Here is a 21337-nt window from a genome sequence, read left to right as displayed (position 1 = left end):
GACAGAGGGACAGCTCGGGACAGAGGTAACTCGGGACAGATGGGTAGCTCAGCCCTGAGAGGAAGCTCAGCACTGAGAAGAAGCTCAGCACTGAGAAGAAGCTCAGGCAGGTGGTTAGATCCGGCAGATCCTGGCTGGCTGGCGGATCCGGAAGATCCTGGCTGACTGGCGGATCTGGGAGAATCTGGACGACTGGCAAATCTGGGAGAATCTGGACGACTGGCAGATCTGGGAGAATCTGGCCGACTGGCAGATCTGGAAGAGTCTGGTCGACTGGCAGATCTGGAAGAGTCTGGTCGACTGGCAGATCTGGAAGAGTCTGGACGACTGGCAGATCTGGAAGAGTCTGGACGACTGGCAGATCTGGAAGAGTCTGGACGACTGGCAGATCTGGAAGAGTCTGGACGACTGGCAGATCTGGAAGAGTCTGGACGACTGGCAGATCTGGAAGAGTCTGGACGACTGGCAGATCTGGAAGAGTCTGGACGACGGGCAGATCTGGAAGAGTCTGGTCGACTGGCAGATCTGGAAGAGTCTGGTCGACTGGCAGATCTGGAAGAGTCTGGACGACTGGCAGATCTGGAAGAGTCTGGACGACTGGCAGATCTGGAAGAGTCTGGACGACTGGCAGATCTGGAAGAGACTGGTCGACACAGACTGGCTGCTCTGGCTGCTCCATGCTGACTGACAGCTCTGGCTGCTCCATGCTGGCAGACTGCTCTGGCTGCTCCATGATGACTGGTAGCTCTGGCTGCTCCATGCTGACTGGCTGCTCCATACTGACTGGCAGCTCTGGCTGCTCCATGCTGACTGGCTGCTCCATGCTGACTGGCAGCTCTGGCCGCTCCATGCTGACTGGTTGCTCTGGCTGCTCCATGCTGACTGGCTGCTCCATGCTGACTGGCTGCTCCATGCTGACTGGCGGCCCTGGCTGCTCCATGCTGACTGGCGGCCCTGGCTGCTCCATGCTGACTGGCGGCCCTGGCTGCTCCATGCTGACTGGCGGCCCTGGCTGCTCCATGCTAACTGGCAGCTCTGGCGGCTCCTTGCAGACTGGCAGCTCTGGCGGCTCCTTGCAGACTGGCAGCTTTGGCGGCATCCTGCAGACTGGCAGCTCTGGCGGCTCCTTGCAGACTGGCAGCTCCATGCAGACTGGCAGCTCCTTGCAGACTGGCAGCTCCTTGCAGACTGGCAGCTCCTTGCAGACTGGCAGCTCTATGCTAACTGGCAGCTCTATGCTAACTGGCAGCTCTATGCTAACTGGCAGCTCTATGCTAACTGGCAGCTCTATGCTAACTGGCAGCTCTATGCTAACTGGCAGTTCTGAACAGGCGGGAGACTCCGGCAGCGCTGTAGAGAAGGCAGGCTCTAACAGCGCTAAACAGGCGGGAGACTCCGACAGCGCTGGAGAGGTAGAGGGCTCCGACAGCGCTGGACAGGCGAGGCGCACTGTAGGCCTGATGCGTGGTGCTGGCACTGGTGGTACTGGGCCGAGAACACGCACAGGAAGCCTGGTGCGGGGAGCTGCTACCGGAGGGCTGGGGTGTGGAGGTGGTACTGGAAAAACCGGACCGTGCAGGCGCACTGGAGCTCTTGAGCACCGAGCCTGCCCAACCTTCCCTGGTTGAATGCTCACGGTCGCCCTGCCAGTGCGGCGAGGTGGAATAGCCCGCACTGGACTATGCAGGCGAACCGGAGACACCGAGCGCAAGGCTGGTGCCATGTAAACCGGCCCAAGGAGACGCACTGGGGACCAGCTGCGTAGAGCCGGCTTCATGGCATTAGGCTCGACGCTCAATCTAGCCCGGCAGACACGCGGAGCTGGAATATACCGCACCGGGCTATGCACCCGCACTGGAGACACCGTGCGCACCACTGCATAACACGGTGCCTGTCCGGTCTCTCTAGCCCCCCGGTAAGCACAGGGAGTCTGCCCAGGTCTCCTACCTGGCATAGCCATACTCCCTGTTAGCCCCCCCCCAAGAAATTTTTGGGGCTGCCTCTCAAGCTTCCATCCGCGTCGCCGAGCTGCCTTCTCATACCAGCGCCTCTCTGCTTTCACCGCCTCCATTCTACGGTAACCTTCCTCGCACTGCTCCAGCGAATCCCAGGCGGGCTCCGGCACTCTCCCTGGGTCGGCCGCCCACCTGTCGATCTCCTCCCAAGTAGTATACTCCATACTGTACTCCTCTTTGGGCTGTTCCTGTTGTTTCTTCTCCCGCTGCACCTTAGTGCGGCTACACTCCCCTGGTTTAGCCCAGGGTCCTCTCCCGTCGAGGATTTCCTCCCATGTCCAGAAATCCTTATTGCGCTTCTCCTCGCGCTGCTCCTGCCTGTTGACACGCTGCTTGGTCCTTTTGTGGTGGGTGATTCTGTAACGGTTTTCTTCGTGAGAAGGAGAGTCGGACCAAAATGCAGCGTGTCGATTGCGATTCATGTTTAATGAAAAAACGTAAAACACGAATCAGTACAAAAACAATAAACGTAACGAAAACCTAAACAGCCTATCTGGTGAAAACACATAGACAGGAACAATCACCCACAAACAAACAGTGAAACCCAGGCTACCTAAATATGGTTCCCAATCAGAGACAATGACTAACACCTGCCTCTGATTGAGAACCATATCAGGCCAGACATAGAAATAGACAAACAAGACATCCAACATAGAATGCCCACCCAGATCACACCCTGACCAATCAAAACATAGAAAATACAAAGTAAACTATGGTCAGGGCGTGACAGATGTATCTTAACAGAACATTATGGTGATGTATCTTAACAGAACATTATAGTGATGTATCTTAACAGAACATTATAGTGATGTATCTTAACAGAACATTATGGTGATGTATCTTAACAGAACATTATGGTGATGTATCTTAACAGAACAGAACATTATAGTGATGTATCTTAACAGAACATTATGGTGATGTATCTTAACAGAACATTATAGTGATGTATCTTAACAGAACATTATAGTGATGTATCTTAACAGAACAGAACATTATAGTGATGTATCTTAACAGAACATTATGGTGATGTATCTTAACAGAACATTATGGTGATGTATCTTAACAGAACATTATAGTGATGTATCTTAACAGAACATTATGGTGATGTATCTTAACAGAACAGAACATTATGGTGATGTATCTTAACAGAACATTATAGTGATGTATCTTAACAGAACATTATAGTGATGTATCTTAACAGAACATTATGGTGATGTATCTTAACAGAACATTATAGTGATGTATCTTAACAGAACATTATGGTGATGTATCTTAACAGAACATTATAGTGATGTATCTTAACAGAACATTATGGTGATGTATCTTAACAGAACAATATGGTGATGTATCTTAACAGAACATTATAGTGATGTATCTTAACAGAACATTATGGTGATGTATCTTAACAGAACATTATGGTGATGTATCTTAACAGAACATTATAGTGATGTATCTTAACAGAACATTATAGTGATGTATCTTAACAGAACATTATAGTGATGTATCTTAACAGAACATTATGGTGATGTATCTTAACAGAACATTATAGTGATGTATCTTAACAGAACATTATAGTGATGTATCTTAACAGAACATTATGGTGATGTATCTTAACAGAACATTATAGTGATGTATCTTAACAGAACATTATAGTGATGTATCTTAACAGAACAGAACATTATGGTGATGTATCTTAACAGAACATTATAGTGATGTATCTTAACAGAACATTATGGTGATGTATCTTAACAGAACAGAACATTATGGTGATGTATCTTAACAGAACATTATAGTGATGTATCTTAACAGAACATTATGGTGATGTATCTTAACAGAACAGAACATTATGGTGATGTATCTTAACAGAACATTATAGTGATGTATCTTAACAGAACATTATAGTGATGTATCTTAACAGAACATTATGGTGATGTATCTTAACAGAACATTATGGTGATGTATCTTAACAGAACATTATAGTGATGTATCTTAACAGAACAGAACATTATGGTGATGTATCTTAACAGAACATTATAGTGATGTATCTTAACAGAACAGAACATTATGGTGATGTATCTTAACAGAACATTATGGTGATGTATCTTAACAGAACATTATGGTGATGTATCTTAACAGAACATTATGGTGATGTATCTTAACAGAACAGAACATTATGGTGATGTATCTTAACAGAACAGAACATTATGGTGATGTATCTTAACAGAACATTATGGTGATGTATCTTAATAGAACATTATGGTGATGTATCTTAACAGAACAGAACATTATAGTGATGTATCTTAACAGAACATTATGGTGATGTATCTTAACAGAACATTATAGTGATGTATCTTAACAGAACATTATAGTGATGTATCTTAACAGAACATTATAGTGATGTATCTTAACAGAACATTATAGTGATGTATCTTAACAGAACATTATGGTGATGTATCTTAACAGAACATTATGGTGATGTATCTTAACAGAACATTATGGTGATGTATCTTAACAGAACAGAACATTATGGTGATGTATCTTAACAGAACATTATGGTGATGTATCTTAACAGAACAGAACATTATGGTGATGTATCTTAACAGAACATTATGGTGATGTATCTTAACAGAACATTATGGTGATGTATCTTAACAGAACATTATGGTGATGTATCTTAACAGAACATTATAGTGATGTATCTTAACAGAACATTATGGTGATGTATCTTAACAGAACATTATAGTGATGTATCTTAACAGAACATTATAGTGATGTATCTTAACAGAACATTATGGTGATGTATCTTAACAGAACATTATGGTGATGTATCTTAACAGAACATTATAGTGATGTATCTTAACAGAACATTATGGTGATGTATCTTAACAGAACATTATGGTGATGTATCTTAACAGAACATTATAGTGATGTATCTTAACAGAACAGAACATTATAGTGATGTATCTTAACAGAACATTATGGTGATGTATCTTAACAGAACATTATAGTGATGTATCTTAACAGAACATTATGGTGATGTATCTTAACAGAACATTATGGTGATGTATCTTAACAGAACATTATGGTGATGTATCTTAACAGAACATTATGGTGATGTATCTTAACAGAACATTATGGTGATGTATCTTAACAGAACATTATGGTGATGTATCTTAACAGAACATTATGGTGATGTATCTTAACAGAACATTATGGTGATGTATCTTAACAGAACATTATGGTGATGTATCTTAACAGAACATTATGGTGATGTATCTTAACAGAACATTATAGTGATGTATCTTAACAGAACATTATGGTGATGTATCTTAACAGAACATTATAGTGATGTATCTTAACAGAACTAGAACATTATGGTGATGTATCTTAACAGAACTAGAACATTATGGTGATGTATCTTAACAGAACATTATAGTGATGTATCTTAACAGAACATTATAGTGATGTATCTTAACAGAACAGAACATTATGGTGATGTATCTTAACAGAACATTATGGTGATGTATCTTAACAGAACATTATAGTGATGTATCTTAACAGAACATTATGGTGATGTATCTTAACAGAACATTATAGTGATGTATCTTAACAGAACATTATGGTGATGTATCTTAACAGAACATTATAGTGATGTATCTTAACAGAACATTATAGTGATGTATCTTAACAGAACATTATAGTGATGTATCTTAACAGAACATTATGGTGATGTATCTTAACAGAACATTATAGTGATGTATCTTAACAGAACTAGAACATTATGGTGATGTATCTTAACAGAACTAGAACATTATGGTGATGTATCTTAACAGAACATTATAGTGATGTATCTTAACAGAACATTATAGTGATGTATCTTAACAGAACATTATAGTGATGTATCTTAACAGAACATTATGGTGATGTATCTTAACAGAACATTATAGTGATGTATCTTAACAGAACATTATGGTGATGTATCTTAACAGAACATTATAGTGATGTATCTTAACAGAACATTATAGTGATGTATCTTAACAGAACATTATAGTGATGTATCTTAACAGAACATTATAGTGATGTATCTTAACAGAACATTATAGTGATGTATCTTAACAGAACATTATAGTGATGTATCTTAACAGAACATTATGGTGATGTATCTTAACAGAACATTATGGTGATGTATCTTAACAGAACATTATAGTGATGTATCTTAACAGAACTAGAACATTATGGTGATGTATCTTAACAGAACATTATGGTGATGTATCTTAACAGAACATTATGGTGATGTATCTTAACAGAACATTATAGTGATGTATCTTAACAGAACATTATAGTGATGTATCTTAACAGAACATTATGGTGATGTATCTTAACAGAACATTATAGTGATGTATCTTAACAGAACATTATAGTGATGTATCTTAACAGAACATTATGGTGATGTATCTTAACAGAACATTATGGTGATGTATCTTAACAGAACATTATAGTGATGTATCTTAACACAACATTATAGTGATGTATCTTAACAGAACATTATAGTGATGTATCTTAACAGAACATTATAGTGATGTATCTTAACAGAACATTATAGTGATGTATCTTAACAGAACATTATAGTGATGTATCTTAACAGAACATTATGGTGATGTATCTTAACAGAACATTATGGTGATGTATCTTAACAGAACATTATAGTGATGTATCTTAACAGAACATTATAGTGATGTATCTTAACAGAACATTATGGTGATGTATCTTAACAGAACATTATGGTGATGTATCTTAACAGAACATTATGGTGATGTATCTTAACAGAACATTATAGTGATGTATCTTAACAGAACTAGAACATTATGGTGATGTATCTTAACAGAACATTATAGTAATGTATCTTAACAGAACATTATAGTGATGTATCTTAACAGAACAGAACATTATAGTGATGTATCTTAACAGAACATTATGGTGATGTATCTTAACAGAACATTATAGTGATGTATCTTAACAGAACATTATGGTGATGTATCTTAACAGAACATTATAGTGATGTATCTTAACAGAACATTATAGTGATGTATCTTAACAGAACATTATAGTGATGTATCTTAACAGAACATTATAGTGATGTATCTTAACAGAACATTATAGTGATGTATCTTAACAGAACATTATGGTGATGTATCTTAACAGAACATTATAGTGATTGATGAATCTTAACAGAACATGAACATTATGGTGATGTATCTTAACAGAACATTATAGTGATGTATCTTAACAGAACATTATGGTGATGTATCTTAACAGAACATTATGGTGATGTATCTTAACAGAACATTATAGTGATGTATCTTAACAGAACATTATAGTGATGTATCTTAACAGAACATTATGGTGATGTATCTTAACAGAACATTATGGTGATGTATCTTAACAGAACATTATGGTGATGTATCTTAACAGAACATTATAGTGATGTATCTTAACAGAACAGAACATTATAGTGATGTATCTTAACAGAACATTATAGTGATGTATCTTAACAGAACATTATGGTGATGTATCTTAACAGAACATTATAGTGATGTATCTTAACAGAACATTATAGTGATGTATCTTAACAGAACATTATGGTGATGTATCTTAACAGAACATTATGGTGATGTATCTTAACAGAACATTATGGTGATGTATCTTAACAGAACATTATGGTGATGTATCTTAACAGAACATTATGGTGATGTATCTTAACAGAACATTATAGTGATGTATCTTAACAGAACATTATGGTGATGTATCTTAACAGAACATTATGGTGATGTATCTTAACAGAACATTATAGTGATGTATCTTAACAGAACATTATGGTGATGTATCTTAACAGAACATTATGGTGATGTATCTTAACAGAACAGAACATTATGGTGATGTATCTTAACAGAACATTATGGTGATGTATCTTAACAGAACATTATAGTGATGTATCTTAACAGAACATTATGGTGATGTATCTTAACAGAACATTATAGTGATGTATCTTAACAGAACATTATGGTGATGTATCTTAACAGAACATTATAGTGATGTATCTTAACAGAACATTATAGTGATGTATCTTAACAGAACATTATAGTGATGTATCTTAACAGAACATTATGGTGATGTATCTTAACAGAACATTATAGTGATGTATCTTAACAGAACTAGAACATTATGGTGATGTATCTTAACAGAACTAGAACATTATGGTGATGTATCTTAACAGAACATTATAGTGATGTATCTTAACAGAACATTATAGTGATGTATCTTAACAGAACATTATAGTGATGTATCTTAACAGAACATTATGGTGATGTATCTTAACAGAACATTATAGTGATGTATCTTAACAGAACATTATGGTGATGTATCTTAACAGAACATTATAGTGATGTATCTTAACAGAACATTATAGTGATGTATCTTAACAGAACATTATAGTGATGTATCTTAACAGAACATTATAGTGATGTATCTTAACAGAACATTATAGTGATGTATCTTAACAGAACATTATAGTGATGTATCTTAACAGAACATTATGGTGATGTATCTTAACAGAACATTATGGTGATGTATCTTAACAGAACATTATAGTGATGTATCTTAACAGAACTAGAACATTATGGTGATGTATCTTAACAGAACATTATGGTGATGTATCTTAACAGAACATTATGGTGATGTATCTTAACAGAACATTATAGTGATGTATCTTAACAGAACATTATAGTGATGTATCTTAACAGAACATTATGGTGATGTATCTTAACAGAACATTATAGTGATGTATCTTAACAGAACATTATAGTGATGTATCTTAACAGAACATTATGGTGATGTATCTTAACAGAACATTATGGTGATGTATCTTAACAGAACATTATAGTGATGTATCTTAACACAACATTATAGTGATGTATCTTAACAGAACATTATAGTGATGTATCTTAACAGAACATTATAGTGATGTATCTTAACAGAACATTATAGTGATGTATCTTAACAGAACATTATAGTGATGTATCTTAACAGAACATTATGGTGATGTATCTTAACAGAACATTATGGTGATGTATCTTAACAGAACATTATAGTGATGTATCTTAACAGAACATTATAGTGATGTATCTTAACAGAACATTATGGTGATGTATCTTAACAGAACATTATGGTGATGTATCTTAACAGAACATTATGGTGATGTATCTTAACAGAACATTATAGTGATGTATCTTAACAGAACTAGAACATTATGGTGATGTATCTTAACAGAACATTATAGTAATGTATCTTAACAGAACATTATAGTGATGTATCTTAACAGAACAGAACATTATAGTGATGTATCTTAACAGAACATTATGGTGATGTATCTTAACAGAACATTATAGTGATGTATCTTAACAGAACATTATGGTGATGTATCTTAACAGAACATTATAGTGATGTATCTTAACAGAACATTATAGTGATGTATCTTAACAGAACATTATAGTGATGTATCTTAACAGAACATTATAGTGATGTATCTTAACAGAACATTATAGTGATGTATCTTAACAGAACATTATGGTGATGTATCTTAACAGAACATTATAGTGATTGATGTATCTTAACAGAACATGAACATTATGGTGATGTATCTTAACAGAACATTATAGTGATGTATCTTAACAGAACATTATGGTGATGTATCTTAACAGAACATTATGGTGATGTATCTTAACAGAACATTATAGTGATGTATCTTAACAGAACATTATAGTGATGTATCTTAACAGAACATTATGGTGATGTATCTTAACAGAACATTATGGTGATGTATCTTAACAGAACATTATGGTGATGTATCTTAACAGAACATTATAGTGATGTATCTTAACAGAACAGAACATTATAGTGATGTATCTTAACAGAACATTATAGTGATGTATCTTAACAGAACATTATGGTGATGTATCTTAACAGAACATTATAGTGATGTATCTTAACAGAACATTATAGTGATGTATCTTAACAGAACATTATGGTGATGTATCTTAACAGAACATTATGGTGATGTATCTTAACAGAACATTATGGTGATGTATCTTAACAGAACATTATGGTGATGTATCTTAACAGAACATTATGGTGATGTATCTTAACAGAACATTATAGTGATGTATCTTAACAGAACATTATGGTGATGTATCTTAACAGAACATTATGGTGATGTATCTTAACAGAACATTATAGTGATGTATCTTAACAGAACATTATGGTGATGTATCTTAACAGAACATTATGGTGATGTATCTTAACAGAACATAACATTATGGTGATATATCTTAACAGAACATGTACATTATGGTGATGTATCTTAACAGAACATTATAGTGATGTATCTTAACAGAACATTATAGTGATGTATCTTAACAGAACATTATGGTGATGTATCTTAACAGAACATTATGGTGATGTATCTTAACAGAACATTATAGTGATGTATCTTAACAGAACAGAACATTATGGTGATGTATCTTAACAGAACATTATAGTGATGTATCTTAACAGAACAGAACATTATGGTGATGTATCTTAACAGAACAGAACATTATGGTGATGTATCTTAACAGAACAGAACATTATAGTGATGTATCTTAACAGAACATTATGGTGATGTATCTTAACAGAACAGAACATTATAGTGATGTATCTTAACAGAACAGAACATTATGGTGATGTATCTTAACAGAACAGAACAGAACATTATGGTGATGTATCTTAACAGAACATTATGGTGATGTATCTTAACAGAACATTATAGTGATGTATCTTAACAGAACATAACATTATGGTGATGTATCTTAACAGAACAGAACATTATAGTGATGTATCTTAACAGAACAGAACATTATGGTGATGTATCTTAACAGAACAGAACAGAACATTATGGTGATGTATCTTAACAGAACATTATGGTGATGTATCTTAACAGAACATTATAGTGATGTATCTTAACAGAACATTATAGTGATGTATCTTAACAGAACATTATAGTGATGTATCTTAACAGAACAGAACATTATAGTGATGTATCTTAACAGAACATTATAGTGATGTATCTTAACAGAACATTATAGTGATGTATCTTAACAGAACATTATAGTGATGTATCTTAACAGAACATTATGGTGATGTATCTTAACAGAACATTATAGTGATGTATCTTAACAGAACATTATGGTGATGTATCTTAACAGAACATTATGGTGATGTATCTTAACAGAACATTATAGTGATGTATCTTAACAGAACATTATAGTGATGTATCTTAACAGAACATTATGGTGATGTATCTTAACAGAACATTATAGTGATGTATCTTAACAGAACATTATGGTGATGTATCTTAACAGAACATTATAGTGATGTATCTTAACAGAACAGAACATTATGGTGATGTATCTTAACAGAACATTATGGTGATGTATCTTAACAGAACATTATGGTGATGTATCTTAACAGAACATTATGGTGATGTATCTTAACAGAACATTATGGTGATGTATCTTAACAGAACATTATAGTGATGTATCTTAACAGAACATGAACATTATGGTGATGTATCTTAACAGAACATTATAGTGATGTATCTTAACAGAACATTATGGGGAAACACCATTCTAAACAGCACACCTGAGACAACACCATTCTAAACAGCACACCTGGGGAAACACCATTCTAAACAGCACACCTGGGGAAACACCATTCTAAACAGCACACCTGGGGAAACACCATTCTAAACAACACACCTGGGACAACACCATTCTAAACAGCACACCTGGGACAACACCATTTTAAACAGACCACCTGGGACAACACCATTCTAAACAGACCACCTGGGACAACACCATTCTAAACAACACACCTGGGACAACACCATTCTAAACAACACACCTGGGACAACACCATTCTAAACAACACACCTGGGGAAACCCATTCTAAACAACACACCTGGGGAAACCCATTCTATACAACACACCTGGGGAAACCCATTCTAAACAGCACACCTGGGGAAACACCATTCTAAACAGCACACCTGGGACAACACCATTCTAAACAGCACACCTGGGGAAACACCATTCTAAACAGCACACCTGGGGAAACACCATTCTAAACAGCACACCTGGGACAACACCATTCTAAACAGCACACCTGGGACAACACCATTCTAAACAGCACACCTGGGACAACACCATTCTAAACAGCACACCTGGGACAACACCATTCTAAACAGCACACCTGGGGAAACACCATTCTAAACAGCACACCTGGGGAAACACCATTCTAAACAACACACCTGGGACAACACCATTCTAAACAGCACACCTGGGACAACACCATTCTAAACAGACCACCTGGGACAACACCATTCTAAACAGACCACCTGGGACAACACCATTCTAAACAACACACCTGGGACAACACCATTCTAAACAACACACCTGGGGAAACCCATTCTAAACAGCACACCTGGGGAAACACCATTCTAAACAGCACACCTGGGACAACACCATTCTAAACAGCACACCTGGGGAAACACCATTCTAAACAGCACACCTGGGGAAACACCATTCTAAACAACACCATTCTAAACAGCACACCTGGGGAAACACCATTCTAAACAGCACACCTGGGGAAACACCATTCTAAACAGCACACCTGGGGAAACACCATTCTAAACAGCACACCTGGGGAAACACCATTCTAAACAACACACCTGGGGAAACACCATTCTAAACAACACACCTGAGACAACACCATTCTAAACAGCACACCTGGGGAAATCCATTCTAAACAGCACACCTGGGGAAACACCATTCTAAACAGCACACCTGGGACAACACCATTCTAAACAGCACACCTGGGGAAACACCATTCTAAACAGCACACCTGGGGAAACACCATTCTAAACAGCACACCTGGGACAACACCATTCTAAACAGCACACCTGGGACAACACCATTCTAAACAGCACACCTGGGACAACACCATTCTAAACAGCACACCTGGGGAAACACCATTCTAAACAACACACCTGGGACAACACCATTCTAAACAGCACACCTGGGACAACACCATTCTAAACAGACCACCTGGGACAACACCATTCTAAACAGACCACCTGGGACAACACCATTCTAAACAACACACCTGGGACAACACCATTCTAAACAACACACCTGGGGAAACCCATTCTAAACAACACACCTGGGGAAACCCATTCTAAACAGCACACCTGGGGAAACACCATTCTAAACAGCACACCTGGGACAACACCATTCTAAACAGCACACCTGGGGAAACACCATTCTAAACAGCACACCTGGGGAAACACCATTCTAAACAACACCATTCTAAACAGCACACCTGGGGAAACACCATTCTAAACAGCACACCTGGGGAAACACCATTCTAAACAGCACACCTGGGGAAACACCATTCTAAACAGCACACCTGGGGAAACACCATTCTAAACAGCACACCTGGGGAAACACCATTCTAAACAACACACCTGAGACAACACCATTCGTGGCCTCTCTTCCTCGGTGGGCACTGTCACTGTGTCCGTTTCCATCTTGTCCAGCTGTCTATGTAACATTTCACGTCAACCCTGTTCCTTGTCTGCATCGAGGTACCGGTCCTTGTACCTAGCATCAAGCATGGCGGAGACACAGTAAAGAGGCTCAGAGAGAATGCCTGTTAAAGAAGTAGCAGTCCTTGTACCTAACATCGAGCATGGTGGAGACACAGTAAAGAGGCTCAGAGAGAATGCCTGTTAAAGAAGTAGCGGTCCTTGTACCTAACATCGAGCATGATGGAGACACAGTAAAGAGAGAATGCCTGTTAAAGAAGTAGCGGTCCTTGTATCTAGCATCGAGCATGGTGGAGACACAGTAAAGAGAGAATGCCTGTTAAAGAAGTAGTGGTCCTTGTACCTAACATCTAGCATGGTGGAGACACAGTAAAGAGGCTCAGAGAGAATGCCTGTTAAAGAAGTAGCGGTCCTTGTACCTAGCATCGAGCATGGTGGCGACACAGTAAAGAGGCTCAGAGAGAATGCCTGTTAAAGAAGTAGCGGTCCTTGTACCTAGCATGGAGCATGGTGGAGACACAGTAAAGAGGCTCAGAGAGAATGCCTGTTAAAGAAGTAGCAGTCCTTGTACCTAGCATCAAGCATGGTGGAGACACAGTAAAGAGGCTCAGAGAGAATGTCTGTTAAAGAAGTAGCAGTCCTTGTACCTAGCATGGAGCATGGTGGAGACACAGTAAAGAGGCTCAGAGAGAATGCCTGTTAAAGAAGTAGCAGTCCTTGTACCTAGCATCGAGCATGGTGGAGACACAGTAAAGAGGCTCAGAGAGAATGCCTGTTAAAGAAGTAGCGGTCCTTGTACCTAGCATCGAGCATGGTGGCGACACAGTAAAGAGGCTCAGAGAGAATGCCTGTTAAAGAAGTAGCGGTCCTTGTACCTAGCATGGAGCATGGTGGAGACACAGTAAAGAGGCTCAGAGAGAATGCCTGTTAAAGAAGTAGCAGTCCTTGTACCTAGCATCGAGCATGGTGGAGACACAGTAAAGAGGCTCAGAGAGAATGCCTGTTAAAGAAGTAGCAGTCCTTGTACCTAGCATCTAGCGTGGTGGAGACACAGTAAAGAGGCTCAGAGAGAATGCCTGTTAAAGAAGTAGCAGTCCTTGTACCTAGCATCGAGCATGGTGGTGACACAGTAAAGAGAGAATGCCTGTTAAAGAAGTAGCAGTCCTTGTACCTAGCATCGAGCATGGTGGTGACACAGTAAAGAGAGAATGCCTGTTAAAGAAGTAGCAGTCCTTGTACCTAGCATCGAGCATCGTGGAGACACAGTAAAGAGGCTCAGAGAGAATGCCTGTTAAAGAAGTAGTGGTCCTTGTACCTAGCATCGAGCATGGTGGAGACACAGTAAAGAGGCTCAGAGAGAATGCCTGTTAAAGAAGTAGCGGTCCTTGTACCTAGCATCGAGCATGGTGGTGACACAGTAAAGAGAGAATGCCTGTTAAAGAAGTAGAGGTCCTTGTACCTAGCATCGAGCATGGTGGAGACACAGTAAAGAGAGAATGCCTGTTAAAGAAGTAGCAGTCCTTGTACCTAGCATGGAGCATGGTGGAGACACAGTAAAGAGGCTCAGAGAGAATGCCTGTTAAAGAAGTAGCAGTCCTTGTACCTAGCATCGAGCATGGTGGAGACACAGTAAAGAGGCTCAGAGAGAATGCCTGTTAAAGAAGTAGCGGTCCTTGTACCTAGCATCGAGCATGGTGGCGACACAGTAAAGAGGCTCAGAGAGAATGCCTGTTAAAGAAGTAGCGGTCCTTGTACCTAGCATGGAGCATGGTGGAGACACAGTAAAGAGGCTCAGAGAGAATGCCTGTTAAAGAAGTAGCAGTCCTTGTACCTAGCATCGAGCATGGTGGAGACACAGTAAAGAGGCTCAGAGAGAATGCCTGTTAAAGAAGTAGCAGTCCTTGTACCTAGCATCTAGCGTGGTGGAGACACAGTAAAGAGGCTCAGAGAGAATGCCTGTTAAAGAAGTAGCAGTCCTTGTACCTAGCATCGAGCATGGTGGTGACACAGTAAAGAGAGAATGCCTGTTAAAGAAGTAGCAGTCCTTGTACCTAGCATCGAGCATGGTGGTGACACAGTAAAGAGAGAATGCCTGTTAAAGAAGTAGCAGTCCTTGTACCTAGCATCGAGCATCGTGGAGACACAGTAAAGAGGCTCAGAGAGAATGCCTGTTAAAGAAGTAGTGGTCCTTGTACCTAGCATCGAGCATGGTGGAGACACAGTAAAGAGGCTCAGAGAGAATGCCTGTTAAAGAAGTAGCGGTCCTTGTACCTAGCATCGAGCATGGTGGTGACACAGTAAAGAGAGAATGCCTGTTAAAGAAGTAGAGGTCCTTGTACCTAGCATCGAGCATGGTGGAGACACAGTAAAGAGAGAATGCCTGTTAAAGAAGTAGCAGTCCTTGTACCTAGCATCGAGCATGGTGGAGACACAGTAAAGAGAGAATGCCTGTTAAAGAAGTAGCGGTCCTTGTACCTAGCATCGAGCATGGTGGCGACACAGTAAAGAGAGAATGCCTGTTAAAAAGTAGCGGTCCTTGTACCTAACATCTAGCATGGTGGTGACACAGTAAAGAGAGAATGCCTGTTAAAGAAGTAGCAGTCCTTGTACCTAGCATCAAGCATGGTGGAGACACAGTAAAGAGAGAATGCCTGTTAAATAAGTAGCAGTCCTTGTACCTAGCATCTAGCATGGTGGCAACACAGTAAAGAGGCTCAGAGAGAATGCCTGTTAAAGAAGTAGTGGTCCTTGTACCTAACATTGAGCATGGTGGCAACACAGTAAAGAGAGAATGCCTGTTAAAGAAGTAGCAGTCCTTGTACCTAGCATCGAGCATGGTGGTGACACAGTAAAGAGAGAATGCCTGTTAAAGAAGGAGCTGTCCTTGTACCTAGCATCGAGCATGGTGGAGACACAGTAAAGAGGCTCAGAGAGAATGCCTGTTAAAGAAGTAGCAGTCCTTGTACCTAGCATCGAGCATGGTGGAGACACAGTAAAGAGAGAATGCCTGTTAAAGAAGTAGCGGTCCTTGTACCTAGCATCGAGCATGGTGACGACACAGTAAAGAGAGAATGCCTGTTAAAGAAGTAGCAGTCCTTGTACCTAGCATCGAGCATGGTGGAGACACAGTAAAGAGGCTCAGAGAGAATGCCTGTTAAAGAAGTAGCGGTCCTTGTACCTAGCATCGAGCATGGTGGAGACACAGTAAAGAGAGAATGCCTGTTATAGAAGTAGTGGTCCTTGTACCTAGCATTGAGCATGGTGGAGACACAGTAAAGAGAGAATGCCTGTTATAGAAGTAGCGGTCCTTGTACCTAACATCGAGCATGGTGGAGACACAGTAAAGAGAGAATGCCTGTTAAAGAAGTAGCGGTCCTTGTACCTAGCATCGAGCATGGTGGAGACACAGTAAAGAGGCTCAGAGAGAATGCCTGTTAAAGAAGTAGCAGTCCTTGTACCTAGCATCGAGCATGGTGGCAACACAGTAAAGAGGCTCAGAGAGAATGCCTGTTAAAGAAGTAGCGGTCCTTGTACCTAGCATCGAGCATGGTGGAGACACAGTGGAGGCTCAGAGAGAATGCCTGTTAAAGAAGTAGCAGTCCTTGTACCCAGCATCGAGCATGGTGGCAACACAGTAAAGAGGCTCAGAGAGAATGCCTGTTAAAGAAGTAGCGGTCCTTGTACCTAGCATCGAGCATGGTGGAGACACAGTAAAGAGAGAATGCCTGTTAAAGAAGTAGCGGTCCTTGTACCTAGCATCGAGCATGGTGGAGACACAGTAAAGAGGCTCAGAGAGAATGCCTGTTAAAGAAGTAGCGGTCCTTGTACCTAACATCGAGCATAGTGGAGACACAGTAAAGAGAGAATGCCTGTTAAAGAAGTAGCAGTCCTTGTACCTAGCATCGAGCATGGTGGAGACACAGTAAAGAGGCTCAGAGAGAATGCCTGTTAAAGAAGTAGCGGTCCTTGTACCTAGCATCGAGCATGGTGGAGACACAGTAAAGAGAGAATGCCTGTTATAGAAGTAGTGGTCCTTGTACCTAGCATTGAGCATGGTGGAGACACAGTAAAGAGGCTCAGAGAGAATGCCTGTTAAAGAAGTAGCGGTCTTTGTACCTAGCATCGAGCATGGTGGAGACACAGTAAAGAGAGAATGCCTGTTAAAGAAGTAGCGGTCCTTGTACCTAACATCGAGCATGGTGGCGACACAGTAAAGAGGCTCAGAGAGAATGCCTGTTAAAGAAGTAGCGGTCCTTGTACCTAGCATCGAGCATGGTGGAGACACAGTAAAGAGAGAATGCCTGTTAAAGAAGTAGCGGTCCTTGTACCTAGCATCGAGCATGGTGGAGACACAGTAAAGAGAGAATGCCTGTTAAAGAAGTAGCAGTCCTTGTACCTAGCATCTAGCATGGTGGAGACACAGTAAAGAGAGAATGCCTGTTAAAGAAGTAGCTGTCCTTGTACCTAGCATCGAGCATGGTGGAGACACAGTAAAGAGAGAATGCCTGTTAAAGAAGTAGTGGTCCTTGTACCTAGCATCGAGCATGGTGGAGACACAGTAAAGAGAGAATGCCTGTTAAAGAAGTAGTGATCCTTGTGCCTAGCATCGAGCATGGTGGAGACACAGTAAAGAGAGAATGCCTGTTAAAGAAGTAGCGGTCCTTGTACCTAGCATCGAGCATGGTGGTGACACAGTAAAGAGAGAATGCCTGTTAAAGAAGTAGCGGTCCTTGTACCTAGCATCGAGCATGGTGGCAACACAGTAAAGAGGCTCAGAGAGAATGCCTGTTAAAGAAGTAGCGGTCCTTGTACCTAGCATCGAGTATGGTGGAGAGACACAGTAAAGAGGCTCAGAGAGAATGCCTGTTAAAGAAGGTGCAGTCCTTGTACCTAGCATCGAGCATGGTGGAGACACAGTAAAGAGGCTCAGAGAGAATGCCTGTTAAAGAAGTAGCGGTCCTTGTACCTAGCATCGAGTATGGTGGAGACACAGTAAAGAGGCTCACCTGCAAAACAACACCGGATTCAAAACTTCACATTTTTCATTTTAAATTATTATACAAAATTCTAGCAACCAATAGAATGTTTCCCCCATATATATATATATATATATATATATATATATATATAGATACAGTGCCTTGCGAAAGTATTCGGCCCCCTTGAACTTTGCGACCTTTTGCCACATTTCAGGCTTCAAACAAAAAGATATAAAACTGTATTTTTTTGTGAAGAATCAACAACAAGTGGGACACAATCATGAAGTGCAACGACATTTATTGGATATTTCAAACTTTTTTAACAAATCAAAAACAGAAAAATTGGGCGTGCAAAATTATTCAGCCCCCTTAAGTTAATACTTTGTAGCTCCACCTTTTGCTGCGATTACAGCTGTAAGTCGCTTGGGGTATGTCTCTATCAGTTTTGCACATCGAGAGACTGAAATTTTTCCCCATTCCTCCTTGCAAAACAGCTCGAGCTCAGTGAGGTTGGATGGAGAGCATTTGTGAACAGCAGTTTTCAGTTCTTTCCACAGATTCTCGATTGGATTCAGGTCTGGACTTTGACTTGGCCATTCTAACACCTGGATATGTTTATTATTGAACCATTCCATTGTAGATTTTGCTTTATGTTTTGGATCATTGTCTTGTTAGAAGACAAATCTCCGTCCCAGTCTCAGGTCTTTTGCAGACTCCATCAGGTTTTCTTCCAGAATGGTCCTGTATTTGGCTCCATCCATCTTCCCATCAATTTTAACCATCTTCCCTGTCCCTGCTGAAGAAAAGCAGGCCCAAACCATGATGCTGCCACCACCATGTTTGCCAGTGGGGATGGTGTGTTCAGGGTGATGAGCTGTGTTGCTTTTACGCCAAACATAACGTTTTGCATTGTTTCCAAAAAGTTCAATTTTGGTTTCATCTGACCAGAGCACCTTCTTCCACATGTTTGGTGTGTCTCCCAGGTGGCTTGTGGCAAACTTTAAACAACACTTTTTATGGATATCTTTAAGAAATGGCTTTCTTCTTGCCACTCTTCCATAAAGGCCAGATTTGTGCAATATACGACTCCAGTCGGACAGAGTCTCCCACCTCAGCTGTAGATCTCTGCAGTTCATCCAGAGTGATCATGGGCCTCTTGGCTGCATCTCTGATCAGTCTTCTCCTTGTATGAGCTGAAAGTTTAGAGGGACGGCCAGGTCTTGGTAGATTTGCAGTGGTCTGATACTCCTTCCATTTCAATATTATCGCTTGCACAGTGCTCCTTGGGATGTTTAAAGCTTGGGAAATCTTTTTGTATCAAAATCCGGCTTTAAACTTCTTCACAACAGTATCTCGGACCTGCCTGAACTTCTGGAGAGAGTTTGCTGCACTGAAAGTAAAGGGGCTGAATAATTTTGCACGCCCAATTTTTCAGTTTTTGATTTGTTAAAAAAGTTTGAAATATCCAATAAATGTCGTTCCACTTCATGATTGTGTCCCACTTGTTGTTGATTCTTCACAAGAAAATACAGTTTTATATCTTTATGTTTGAAGCCTGAAATGTGGCAAAAGGTCGCAAAGTTCAAGGGGGCCGAATACTTTCGCAAGGCACTGTGTATATATATATATAACAATCTTCCCAGCTCTGCAGTTTCTGCTGTGAGGAGGCAGAGTCATTAGATATTTTATTTTGGTATTGTCTGTATGTAGCTCGTAGTTGGTCACAGGTCGGAACGGCTGAAGAATTGCAACATTGACATTGAATCTAACTCTTCAGAAAGAACTATTTTTATTTTATTTGAAAAGCAAAAGTCAATCAATCAATTTACTGGGATTTAATGTCAGGAATTGTGAAAAACTGAGTTTAAATGTATTTTGCTAAGGTGTATGTAAACTTCCGACTTCAACTGTAGGTCAGCTTTGACGGCGGTTTTGCACATCAGTGTTAAACTAGACATCGGGCCGATGCCGATGTTGGCATTTTTAGCTAATATCGGCCGATTCCAATACGCTTACCGATATATTGTGCATCCCTATATATTACAGTCATTTACCGTTCTCATTCTCGGGGAGGACGTTCTTTGAAAGTTCACAACCTGCTTCACTTGTGAGAAAGAAGTTTGGTTTATTTCATAACCATAATTTCTGAGATTTGTCAATGTGAGCAATGAGCATGTGTCTGGTCTCTCTGTCCTGATAATGTTGATGGAGCATGTGTCTGGTCTCTCTGTCCTGATAATGTTGATGGAGCATGTGTCTGGTCTCTCTGTCCTGCTAATGTTGGGGGAGCATGTGTCTGGTCTCTCTGTCCTGATAATGTTGAGGGTGCATGTGTCTGGTCTCTCTGTCCTGATAATGTTGGGTGAGCATGTGTCTGGTCTCTCTGTCCTGATAATGTTGAGGGAGGATGTGCCTGGTCTCTTTGTCCTGATAATGTTGATGGAGCATGTGTCTGGTCTCTCTGTCCTGATAATGTTGATGGAGCATGTGTCTGGTCTCTCTGTCCTGCTAATGTTGGGGGAGCATGTGTCTGGTCTCTCTGTCCTGCTAATGTTGGGGGAGCATGTGTCTGGTCTCTCTGTCCTGATAATGTTGATGGAGCATGTGTCTGGTCTCTCTGTCCTGCTAATGTTGGGGGAGCATGTGTC

At 40.1% G+C, this 21337-nt stretch overlaps 1 protein-coding gene across 1 annotated transcript in view; it reads left to right on the top strand.

Moving 5' to 3' along the window:
- Positions 1–21337, top strand: part of LOC110510377 (CDK5 and ABL1 enzyme substrate 2) — a 113790-nt gene that overhangs the window by 5395 nt on the left and 87058 nt on the right. The window lies entirely within an intron of this gene.

Source organism: Oncorhynchus mykiss, chromosome 16 (genome assembly GCF_013265735.2).
Source record: "Oncorhynchus mykiss isolate Arlee chromosome 16, USDA_OmykA_1.1, whole genome shotgun sequence".
Classification (NCBI taxonomy): Eukaryota; Metazoa; Chordata; class Actinopteri; order Salmoniformes; family Salmonidae; genus Oncorhynchus; species Oncorhynchus mykiss.
The sequence above is the reverse complement of the archived record's forward strand: the minus strand, read 5'-3'. Positions and strand labels throughout refer to the sequence as shown.